Raw genomic sequence first — 12,814 nt, forward strand, 5'->3', positions numbered from 1 at the left:
TACATGTATGTGCATGTGTTTTGGTTCCTTTGAATGCTACTTGATGTAACACAACGCTGTTTGATGTCTGGCTACATCTACACACACTGAGTTAATTTTACAAAGGAAATGAAAGTGTCTTACAAGAGGGAGGTAAAGAGGAATCAGACTCTGAACTCTGAAGACATTCAGGTTGATTTAAGTGAATTAAGAAACCTTATATGACCTGATAGTCCATTATGTGTATTGAGGTAAAGAGCGTCTATCATCAAATATGATTAAAAAATGAATTTTCTCCTAGCTTTTTCCTTAAAGTGACAATTCATTAGCTGTGAAACGCTTTCGTAAGTAGCTTCACCTTTTGACTGAAAAGACATAAATCACACGGTTTTTTTTTGCATGTTGTCTGAGACAAAAAGCCAACAGCTTCTACATGATGAACAGCTTGGTTTATTTATACAACTACAATTCAATTCATGGGATGTACAACTTAAAGGCACTTTACAGAACTTTACAATTTTGTATCGAATGCAGTTAAATTGAAATGAATTTATAACGATTCAATTCATTCCAACCACATAGGTGTATCTATGTGAAAAGGAATAATGCTCAAAAGGTTCATTTCAAAGTCTCAGTCACACAGTTTATTTCTGTTAATTTAGCGAATGACAAAAATATTTCAAGTTACTAAGAAAATACAAATACTACATAAAACAAATAAAAAATGGATTGTTTTTGTACAAATGCCATCCTGTGTATTCTTGCTTAATTGAGTCCAGCAGTTCTTCACTGAAAGCCTCTAAAAAATAGCAAACAACAAAGTCTCACTGTTAAATAAATAAACTTTTTATGGATATGCAACAGTGAAAGGAAAATGTGTTATTTTAGTCTTTGCCTCTGTAAAAAAAGCACTAGTTGCACCGTGCCTCTCGACCCCATAGTTGGTAAATTTGGTTTAGACTGACAAAAACATTTAATTTTCCTTTGATATTCATAAAATACTTTCTAATTGAATTGAATCAGATATAAAAATAATGCATTTTTGCCCGAACGATTGGCAAGGTCATAGAAATACTTTTGAAGGAACCTGGATGTCATCTGTGACCTTTTTATGGACTGCAAAGAATCTTTGAATGGTACTTAATGAGAAACTGCTCTTGTGGGTGAAAAGTCTGATCTGTTGATGTAGAAAAAAATATGCAAATTCACACAAGCAAATGCTTTGACAACCAAAGCGCAATTGCATGAATTCACCTAGATCTAAAAGTAAAACATTAAAGCAATGACAGGAAGAACAAACGAAGCTTTAAAATGTGCTGCTTAGCAGTGAGGCTGAGGCAAAACTGTAAAAGTAAAACCGTATAACTCGGAGCACCTAAAACATAGCCGTTGGCATCAACGAGATTTTCTTTATCTCTTTCTCTCTGTGTATTTTTCGTCAGTGAATCACTTGGAGAGGAATGCACGTTATTAACTTCTACAAATAAGCTCAATGAAGCTTCCCAGAAGAATGTAAGGGCGTTTGCTGTGTGTGTCAACTCATCTCTCTCTGAGGGATTAGGCAAGACAAAATAGGCGACAGACAGCCAACCATAAAAAAACCAAAACAAAACATCAAAACGTTCAAACAACTGGGACAATGTGTTCAGAGGTACTCACAGATTACTCACATGCAGAAGTGTAGGCAAAAATGATAAGGCAAGCTCATTTGTGTAGCACCATTCCTGCAAGAGGCAATTTAGGATTGTGAAGATACAATTAAAGAAAAGTGTAATAATGCTAATAATGCATGGAGAGAGCATGCAAACTTCATTCAGAAAAAGCAAAAGTCGAATTTGAACCCAAGTCATTCTCACTGCAAGGCAACATTACTGCCAACTTTACAACTAATGTAGAGAACTGTCTTTTGAGAGGTTCTTGTCTCATCTGTAATTGCAAAAACAATTTTTGGTTGAATGAAAATAGTTTTAAATTTAAATGTAACAGGGATGGGAATCATTTTTGGGCTTACCTGTAGGTGCTGAGTATAAGTGGACTGAGAACGGAGCCTTGAGGAACCCCACATGTCATCATGATTGGCTTTATCAATACTGTCTCATGGGCCTTGAGTGCTTCATGTTAGTTACCAACAATTCAGATTAAAGAAGGGGGTATCACATTTACTTTATTACAGTTTAATTATACATATTGCTGGTTAAGATGATTCAAAATAATGTAGTTAGTCATAAGTAGTTGTGATTCTACTTATAATGAATTACTTCTGACTAAAGTTCCTGCAGCAGTCAGAGAAAGTGAAAGTTTTGACTCAGACATTTTGCACAAAAGAAACCAACGTTCTAAAACCAGTGTGAGGTGACAGTTTAGGTGTGGCTAAAAAGTAATTTCTCTTCCATATCTGCAGGCGTACACAGGAGACCTTAAACATGAGTCACACTTTAATAAGTTTTTTCTTTATTGACCACATAAATGCCGACGGTCATAATACAAAAATATGCTGCCTTGAAAGAGATACAGTTCAAATGATATTCAGCAGAACAAAATCAAACACATGATTTATGCAATGCTCTTACTGTTTTAAATCTTTTTTTTATTATTATTTTATATTGTTTAAGGGAAATAAAAACAAGTCTGTAAAAAACCAACAGCATTAGTTGAAAAATAATTATAATATAATCCACACACCACGATTAATACCAATCTTACAAAAAATGTGTAAAAAAATCTTTATATATATAACTTCAGTGTGATTTTATTATGTTTTTCTTTTCTTTTTACCTCAGTTATCATCGTCTTCACTTGGTTCTTTTCCAGCCTTGCTTGCCACATTTTTCATTACTTTTAGCTTTTTTGACAAAATGGCTGATCTGATGTTTATTTCCTGATTTATGGAGATCAACATGATTTATTTTAATGGCATGTTCTCTTGTCTTTCCATTTTGATGAGTGCATTACCAAAAGAATGACCAATAGGAAACAGGAAGTGAGGAATTATTACAATCTAATCAATGAACCAAAAAAGTGAATTATGATAATAATAAAAAAGATTAAATTGCATTATTTTGTCAGTATAACTTGTAGTGAGGGATCGGATTTTTCCCATTTCATTCTTAATAAATGAAGGTATTCAGATTAAAAGTTGCATTTTTATAACATTTTCAGTCTCAGATGATGTGGCAAAAAAAATCTGAGTTATTACTTTTTTACCAGGCACGTCAATATATGTAGGGCTTTAACACAAAAAGAAAAAGCTACAAATATGTGCTATAACAGCAAATAATATAATTGTCTTAAAAAGGAAATACTTTTCAAACAATAGTAAGAAATAATAGTTTACCATTGAGTTTGTCTGCACAATGTTTTAAAAGGTTCATATATTTTGCAGTGATCTAAACCTGTGATATGTAACTTCACATCTTTATTCTGAACAGCGCTTTTAAAAATGTTCCTCTGTACTAAACCAAGTAAACTGCTTTAGAGAATATCAATCGATATCTAATATCTAATCGATACAAAAACCGAGAGGGTTATACAATCCAAACACAATAAGAAAACAAATTGTGTGAAGCACAATGGATGAATGATCAAGCTGTTTTGCACATTTTAGATTCTCTTGGATTGTTGTGGTTGCAGTCTTTTAATCCTTCTCAGAAGTGCTTGCATCCGGATGTCAACACAGACGGGCTTTCGCCTGCCCTTAATATGCACTCTGAAAAACAAGAAGAAGATGGATAACAGTGCAGCTTTGAAACTCAAATGTCACAGATCAAAAAAATATTTTGCTTATTGATAGTATTTAAATTTAGAATGAGCCACACATTAGTAGAGTAGGAGGAAGATGAGACCCTTCAGACAGACAGACAGTAATGAATAAAAGACAAGAAAATTTGATTAAATTAATGAAACCAAATTAAAGGCTGAAATGTAAGCAGAAATATGAAACGGCGCACATAATACATGCAAACATGCATTTGCCTTTGTAGTCTGATTACTTTCTAAAACTTTCACTTGCTGTACTTACACCAAAGCATCGATGTCACAGATTCCATCGCTGTACTGTGGCTCCCATCGATCTACTTTCAACAACAATTTTCTTGTAATCATTTTAGTACCGATGCAGCAGCGTGGGATGCTACCTGCAAAAAAGCAAAAAAACATGACAGAATGTTAGAAAAAACACATCAAAAATAATTTCACATTGTGCAAACTCAGATAAACAAAACTAAAAAACGCTTTCTTAATATATCTAGTGCTTTGACATGGATGTTTCCGATAAGCTTCATTATGTTCTGGATATTTTTGAAACTCATAAAACTCCCAGTTAGATTGAAATCTTTTCATTGTGCAGCAGTAGCCTGCAGGTTGTAAACCTGCAGGCTACTGAGAAATACCAGTCAAATGTTTATGTGCTGCAACAGGCATTTATGAAGATAGTTAGTGAAAGTATGAAAAAACTGTATTAAACACATTCTAATAGTTTTTACTTTTAAATCATAAAATAGCAGGAAACCAATTCACTAAAAATTCAAATTGACACTTAATCAAGAAATTGCTTCTGACTAATGATCGAAGATTATCAAAGATCTGTTTCCTTTGTGTTTCCACTGATGAGGAAAGGTGCAGGGCTTACCATTAGTGGATGTGATGGCTAAAGCACTCAGGAAGGCAAGCACCAACACCACCTTCAGATCCATGATTGCAGAGTAACAGAGAGGAGAAACTGTCTTCAGAGCATAAAACACCATCAGTATATATACCGACAGTCAACACGTACGCTCATGTTCATACCCTCACACACACCACCCAGCATGAGGTGGAGTGTGGATATGCTGCTGCCAGCAGCTGTGATTGTGTGTGTGGGGGGGCAGATCTTTATCAGGACAAATTGTGTCATTTCTGAGCTGGAACTGATAAAACTGTTAATGCTGACGTGTGATATGGGAATGCTGCATGAAGACAAGCTTGGACAAGTTGGATGTCGATGCCAGATGACAGACTGACAGCCTAACAAGCACCACACCAGCGGCAACAAAAGAATATGAAAAAAAAAAAAAAAATCACAGTTGAATCATTTAGTTTAAACTGAAACCTTACTGAGGTCACAGTTTAAGTCAGAGATGTCAAACTCCAGTCTTGGAGGGCCGCTGTCCTGCAACTTTTAGATGTGCCGCTGCTGCATCACACCTGCATAGAATAATTAGGTCATTAACAAGGCTCTGGAGAACTTATCTACACAAGAAGGAGTCAATTATGCCATTTCATTTCGTTTTTTTGTACCTGTGGCACACCTAAAAACTGCAGGACAGTGGCCCTTGAGGACTGGAGTTTGACACGCTTTGGTTAAAGCTTTTTGAAGTCAGTTTGTGCAGCTAAATACTTCTCAGTTTAGAAAGACAATGAAGTCGGAGTTCCCAGGGAAGGTGATCCAGACTTTTGCTGCTCCAAAGGTGTTGAGATGGAAATGTTCCATCTCAACCTCTCAACAAACAGACAAACATGCAGTAAATAAATCAATTTTCAATCAGTTTTTTGCACCAAAGAGTTAAGAATATATAAACAAGTTTTAACCGAGGCGCTTTTAATTTGTATATATTTGAAATATGTGACTGTATAAAAAATAGACCAGGGTGTATTTACTTATTGCAAGGGAATGCAAATGTTTTGCGAGGTAACGCAAAGCAAAAATTTCCCCCCATGTCCCTTATAGGGCTCCATATTCATGTGTTTGCAGCACATACCATCACTTAATTCTTGATTGAACCTGTAGGTCAGTACTGCAATGGGTTTTGTGTTGTATTTCTTTGTTTATTAGTATTTTGAAATGTTTTTAATGGTATTGTACACTGCATCAAAAATGCTGTGAGAAATGTAGTTTCTAGCAACTGTAACTGCATCACTGGCATATATAGAAAATTGGCAATAATGCCAACTTTGATAAGATAATATGATGTTTCAAGATATAATGCAATAAAATGTATTGACATGTAGTATGATAAGATATGAAAAGATAAGATAAAATAAACTGCAGTAAAATAAGTTGCAAAAAGATCCAGAAAGATAAAACAACATAAGATATAACTAAGAAACCCAATAACCATTGCAGTAGACACATGCCCTTTTGTGAATTTTTCTGTGGAACATAACTCTAAAATATTCTCTGAAAATGTGCATATTTGTGGATTGGGTAAGATATAAAAAAATTAGCTTGGGAAACAATGCTACTTGACAAGCTATTGGTTAGCCTCTGCAAAAGCAGCTCTCATTGGCTGAGTCCTCAAACTCAGGAAAACTACATCTTAGCTTATGTGGCAGTGCCACTTCGGTTTTGTTTAATGTATTAAAATAGGTGGTTAGTGCTATGTTACAAGTGTTTTTAGAGGGGGTCTCAAGTATTTGAGGACTTCAGCTATTTTTGTGTTGTGGGTTGTGGTTTCTACACTCCACAAATATCAGGTGCCCACTATATTTCTTATCCCAGGTTTTCTCCCCTTATGAATAAATTTACTCAAGCGAAAGGCTGGAAATATTAAAATTGTTCGGTGTGAGATCCTGTTTGTTTGTTATTTTAAAGCTGCACAGTGAGTGCCTGGTAACATAAAGCATTGCTCACCGCATCTCGCCACTCTTTAGAAGCCAAATTTGTGACAAATTTGAGTGCACAACAATTCATGTTGCCTGCCAGTAGAGTTTTCCACCTCCGCCGTGGATCTCTGCTGCTCCTCCAGAGTTACTGTCAACGTCTTCTTCTGTGATGAAAGCTCTTGTTGCTCGCAGGGATCATCTTATTGTCCATGAGGCACATTCTGTCTGTGATTGCTGTAAGCTCCTGCACACACACACACACACACACCACTCTTATCTTTTTTATTAGGTCGATGAACAAATTTTTGTAAGGGAGCATTTATATGGAAATTAATGTTATTTATATTTTAAAATAAAATACAGTTTTGGGTATGGCTTAACTTTGCATCTTAAATATTAATTTTCAGTTGTACTTGACAAGAAGAGCTGTTTAAACATGCCTTTTGGCCTCACATTTATTTGGCCTCATACTTGATTTCCTTTTTAAGGTACAAAAAGATACTAACCACTTTGCCATTTTATGATGTATTGTGATTTATTGCAAAAACATAAACTACAATTTAAAACAATAGGATACAATAGCATCTGATAAGCAATCCTGTGCCACAATAAGATTGAAATATACAGTTATAGTTAAAAAACTGTTACTGATTTGCAGACACATGCCACAGAACAAATAAGCAACATTTTAAAGCACATTTCTTCAAGCTGATTATATGATTATCAAATATATGCTGCTTAAATTCAAGCAGAAGCATTAATATTCTATACTATAAATGTACAGAGCATCTATTTATCTGTTTTCGGCTCTAAATAGATGAAGTGTTTTAAGAAATATGATTCGAAGGTTTTAACAGGAGAAAACAAAGATGTGAAAAAAAGACATTGACAGACTTTAACAATTTTTAGACATATGCTGCCATAACTAACCTCCCTACTCTCAAAATTACAACATTCTTCTTTATACACAATGCCCACCTATAAAATGATCAATATTGGCTGTTAATATACAACAAAAATGTAATGTTGAATTAGAGCTGAGGGTTTTATCAGCTCTATGTTGACCATGTTAATGATTATACAGCCTGGTGATTAGATAACTTTGCATCTTCATCTTGGGAAGCAATCAGAGAGATGTGAGGGATTCAGTGATATAACATGTAGATACACTGCAGTTCCAAAATATTTCCTCCATACTTAACTTAAGTACATAAATCCAGAAATTATACATTATTTCCATCACTCATAGAGTTGAAGTAAAAGCAGAACCTGAGTATTTTAATCAACAAGACAAGTGAAAGAGCTTGTAAAAGAAAACTCTTAAAAACAAGAAACATAATGGACAAGCAAAGTAAAGTATTTGTTGCACAGCTCAGTTTTTCTTATGTCTGTTCTCTTTCTCTGTTCTCCAGTTGATCAGCTTCTGCAGCCATTTTTCATATTTTGGGTGAGCACATGACGGTTTCCGCTGGCCCCTTATGTACACTCTGTAAACCAAAAACAAGATTGATGAGATTTGAGAGAGTTGAGATTTTTCTATTTCAGCTGTTCCACCAGATAGCATATAAAACGCTTAGTGTGTGAAAGACACTGCCAGCTGAATGGGGAACACTGAAGCCCAAACAATAGTCAACGACTCACTGCGTTGCTACAGTTTTGCAAATAAATGATGAACAAAGCTTAAAGCCCAGCACATAATGCATGCTGTATTTATTTGTTGTTTTGCTTTATTAATCTCTGGTGGCTCATTTGCCGTACTTACACGAGAGCATCGATGTCACATGGTCCACTACTGCTCTGGAACTCCCATCGTTCAAGCCTCAGCAGCTTCTGAGTGGGGATATTTCTTGTTTTGATGCAGCATTTCGGGATGAAAGCTGAGAAAAAGAAAATAAATGAAATACAACACACGCTTTGCTTGATTGAAAAAAAAAGAAAGAAATCCAATCAACTTTGTTTCTTAGTATAACTGCCTTCAAAATGTTTCATCTAGTTATGATCTATAAACATCCTAATTAGCTTTGGAGTTTTGCCATGTGCTGTTGTAGCCTGAAGCTTGTGACTAATTGGACCAAAAATATCAGTTAAAGCTTTACATGTTGTAACTGGTATTGAATCATATAATTTGTCTGTAAAGGCAGAAAAATTAGGCTTAATTTTTTTAACTTTAAAAGACTGAAACATTAACAAATTTTTTATAAGTGTCTTCCAGCTGCTCCTTTTGGGAAAAAAAAAGAAACCTCAAATACTTCAATTTACACTAATTCCAAAGAATACTTTTAAATAATAATCAGATTAAATGGATTTATTATCTGATTATTTTGGTCTGAATTGCACAGAAAGGTGCAGGTCTTACCGTCAGTGGAGATGATGGCCAAAGTCATCAGAGAGACGACCAGGAAGACGACCTTTAGATCCATGATGGCAGAGGAACTGTGGGGATAAGCTCTGTTACAGCTCTATATAAACTGATCGTGAACGTGCACGTGCATGTGCACACACACCCCTTCCAGGCCAACCAAACAAGCTTTTTAATTTAGATCACTAACTGAAAGCCATAAAAGGCTGAAGAGCAGTGATGATTGGTGGAGTTTAGGTCTTTTATTAGAATAAATCCTTCTATTACTGAACCCGGATTATTAAAACTGCGGCTGGCGGATTGATGCAGGAATTCTACCCAGAGACAGGGTTGGACAAGTTTAATGAAAGCACATCAACCGACTCTCTTTTGATTCATTGATGACACATGGTTACCTGACAAAGGTACACAAGCAGCAACAACAGATATAGGAAAAATAAAAATAAAACCGTTGAATCATTTTTGTTTAAACAAAAAGCCAGAAGGAGGTCAAGAGGAGCAGAGGATTTGTGGCAAGGAAGATACCAAATGTTCTACGTCTTTGAATGCAGCACGTGTGATTGGTGCTGTGCATGTTTCTAGATGATTTATGTTTTTCCATGAACATGACTCCAACACATGTTCCTGCAGTGAAAAGGCAAAGTTTTTTTGTTTTGCTTTTGGAAAACAACAACAAATAATGTGATTGGATGACTGGAGATTAACCGTGTATGATGGGCAATGGAAATGTTTAAGCTTTGTATTGTATTTGAAGCTCTAAACCGTGAGTTGTTTTTAAAGAATTTTTTAAGTGCAGCAAAACTTTAAAGCTACAACAGTAAGTTTGCAGGTGCAAGATGTCAACACAAAGAAGGGAAAGTTGACAATTTATTAAATTTAATTCACTTATGCATCACCATTTAGCAGATAAATTAATCTCACAGCACAATCAAAGAAAATTAAATAATTATTGCTGCTAACAGGAGCTTCTCTTGCTCAAAAAACTGTTTATATTTGCTTCCATGCCCAACAATAATGGTGTTTTAAAACCTTTTTTTGATTTTTCATGGAGAAAAGAAAACCTTTTCACTACACAGTGAAATATAACACATGGCCTGTTACCCAGAAGAAGCTTCACAGTAAAATAAAATTGACCTTGTTACCTTGTCTTAAATTAACTGTAATTAACCAATTTTCTTTTTTTTTTTTGGTTCAGCCTCACCAGACATGATCAGGCCTGATTCCTGCCTGACCTCTACAATCAACAATTGGCTCAAATAGAACCTGCTTGTCAATGTGAAGTAACCAAAAACACTTCAAAAGCCATTCGCACCTGAGATCTAAAGAACATTGAGAACAGATAAGATTGACATCCATTTTTCTGAAAAGAGTTACAAAGGGATTTCTAAGGCTTCGGGATTTCAGTGAACCACAGTGTTTTATCCACAAATGGAAAAAAAACACGAAACAGAACTGAAGGATAAAAAGAGAAACAGAACATCCACCTTTAAGCCACCGTATTAAGTAGCTCAAAAACACAAAATGAAGATTTTACAAGGGCTTTGTCAAAAACTTAAATGTAATTACTGTGCTGTGACAGAACCCTTAAAAAGCTATTCATGATTGAAAATTAATCTGAAACAATGTATAAGACTCAATTTCCGTTGTCTCAACAGCTTAATGGCGATTGTTGCTGCCAGATAGAGAAATCAGGATGGTTGGTTTGGATAACTCTATTTTCTTTACAAATTAAAAAATAATTTAAAAACTGCTTTAAAAATAAATAAATAAATCAGGTTATCTTTGTGATGATCTAAAATATTTCAGTGTTACAAAAAAGTGTAAAAAACAAACAAACAAACAAGCAATGAATTAATCTGTAAGAGGACAAACACTATATATAAAGTAAGCATTCTACCAAAAAGACATAAAATGTAACTCACAGTAAGCAGTTATACACACTATTATTGGATATATTGATACTTTCTTTACATCTCGGAGATCAGAACAAGTCAATGCTATTCTAAAGTGATTCCATTGGCGGTGATACCATTCGTCGTCACGGTAAACACCGTTCGAGCCAATGTTCATTGTAGGAGCTTCCCACATCTCACCACATGTTGTGCAATTTAACTGAGCGTGCAAGCGGACAATATAATTTAGGAGGAAAAAAAAAGTTTTTGCCCTGGAGGAGTTTTTTAAGGTAGCAAAGGCAGCAGACAGGGAGATGTTGGTTCAGGAACTCACACTAAATGATGTGACAGCGATCAAAACTGACACAAAAAAGCATTTTTTGTTCACAGACGGACTTCTGTTCCCACGTTCCAGTCGTTGAAGCAAGAGTTTTGCCCTTTAGGTACTCCTTCTGTCTTAGCCATTGCGACATGAAGACAGTGGTGCACTTAAGTTGTATAACAACCCAGCATGTTTGCTTTGCAAAATAAACAGTAAAGATTTACTTTGGTGCGCCAAATAATCCCCCCGTTACCTCTGCTTGACTGACGGCTGCTTTTGGAGAATGTGGTTTTAAATCACAGCAATGTCTCTTAAAGAATATAGATAGATAAGCAATAAGAAAGACATTGTACAATTACTATCTCAGTCTTGACAAAGGCGAGATTATTCACATTTTAACAGAAATTGAAACTGAAGAAGACAGTAGAAAGGTAACGAAACTCAAACAGCAGGTTTCCACAGAAAGAACTCGTGCTCCACAACAGGTTTGGTTCCCATGTCACCAAGAGGTGGTAATATGTTGAGAACTCATGTCCGATTTCATCGGTTTTGGGAATCAAGCATGCATCATCAACAGGAGGTGTTGCACAACATGGAAGAAGAGTAGAAGAAGGTTGTGGAGTTCATCTGCGGCCCCTTTTTCTGCCATGCTTGTTACTTCAGTTTGACCGGCCCACAGGGTGACACCACTAATAACGCTGCAGTTCGCGCAGAAGAACCAGGTATTGCATGGTGTCCAACTGGAACCAACTTGACATTTGGGAATCTCGTTGCTCCAATGGAAACACGTGACACTGGTTCAAATCACATGTAAGAACTGGAAAGAGCTTCAAACTGTGTTTGTGGAAAACAAACTCCTAGCAGAGAACTTCAGAACGACCTGGAACCAGCATCTACAGCTCTTCCAAAGAAATGTGTAACACTCTCATACATGAAAGACCCAATAAACGCTCACTGTGTAATACTTCACTGTGGAAGAAAAAGCATGAGAAAGGCAGCAAATTGCTTTTCATAGGCATTGTGAAAAGCCAGTAAAATACTAAAAATAATCTGGTCAGATGAAACCAAAACTGAAGTCTTTGGATGTCAATGCACACACCATGCCTGGAGTACCTATGTATTTTTTTTTTTTACTGTAAGAGAGAATTAAAAATAAAGTTGTTGCGCTTTTAGTTTCAGCTGTATTGAGATAAAATCACTACTAGATCTGGGGTTTGCAACCAAGTGGCTCTTTGGCTCAGAGTCTCACTTAACACAGATAATAAATGATGAAATATTATCCTATTGTTTTTTTATTCCATTGTTTTGTTCTTTGCCTCCATGAAGAAACACTGATCCCACCATGGACCCACTCGTAAATTTAGTGTAGATCAGCCACTGGCAAGATGCAAGGAACACCCAGGAGAGGTTATATGAAGGCTGAAAACAAAGATGAGCTTTAATGCAAGAGAATTATCCCAAACATATTGCTAAGAAAATTTTCTATTGAAGTTTGAAAGAGAAAATAAAGCTGCTAAAATTACCTAAATCTACAGATAGAACAGAAAATAATGTATAAAAGTGGCCCCCAAAATCTTCAATTTGTGTGAAAGAATTGGTCAAAATCTCAAAGTTTCTCCAAACAAATTCCTTGTTCCATCATTCCACTTTGCTACACATAACTTAATTTTTGGATTAATTAGT

This window comes from Xiphophorus couchianus, chromosome 12 (assembly GCF_001444195.1).
Source record: "Xiphophorus couchianus chromosome 12, X_couchianus-1.0, whole genome shotgun sequence".
NCBI classification, from domain to species: domain Eukaryota; kingdom Metazoa; phylum Chordata; class Actinopteri; order Cyprinodontiformes; family Poeciliidae; genus Xiphophorus; species Xiphophorus couchianus.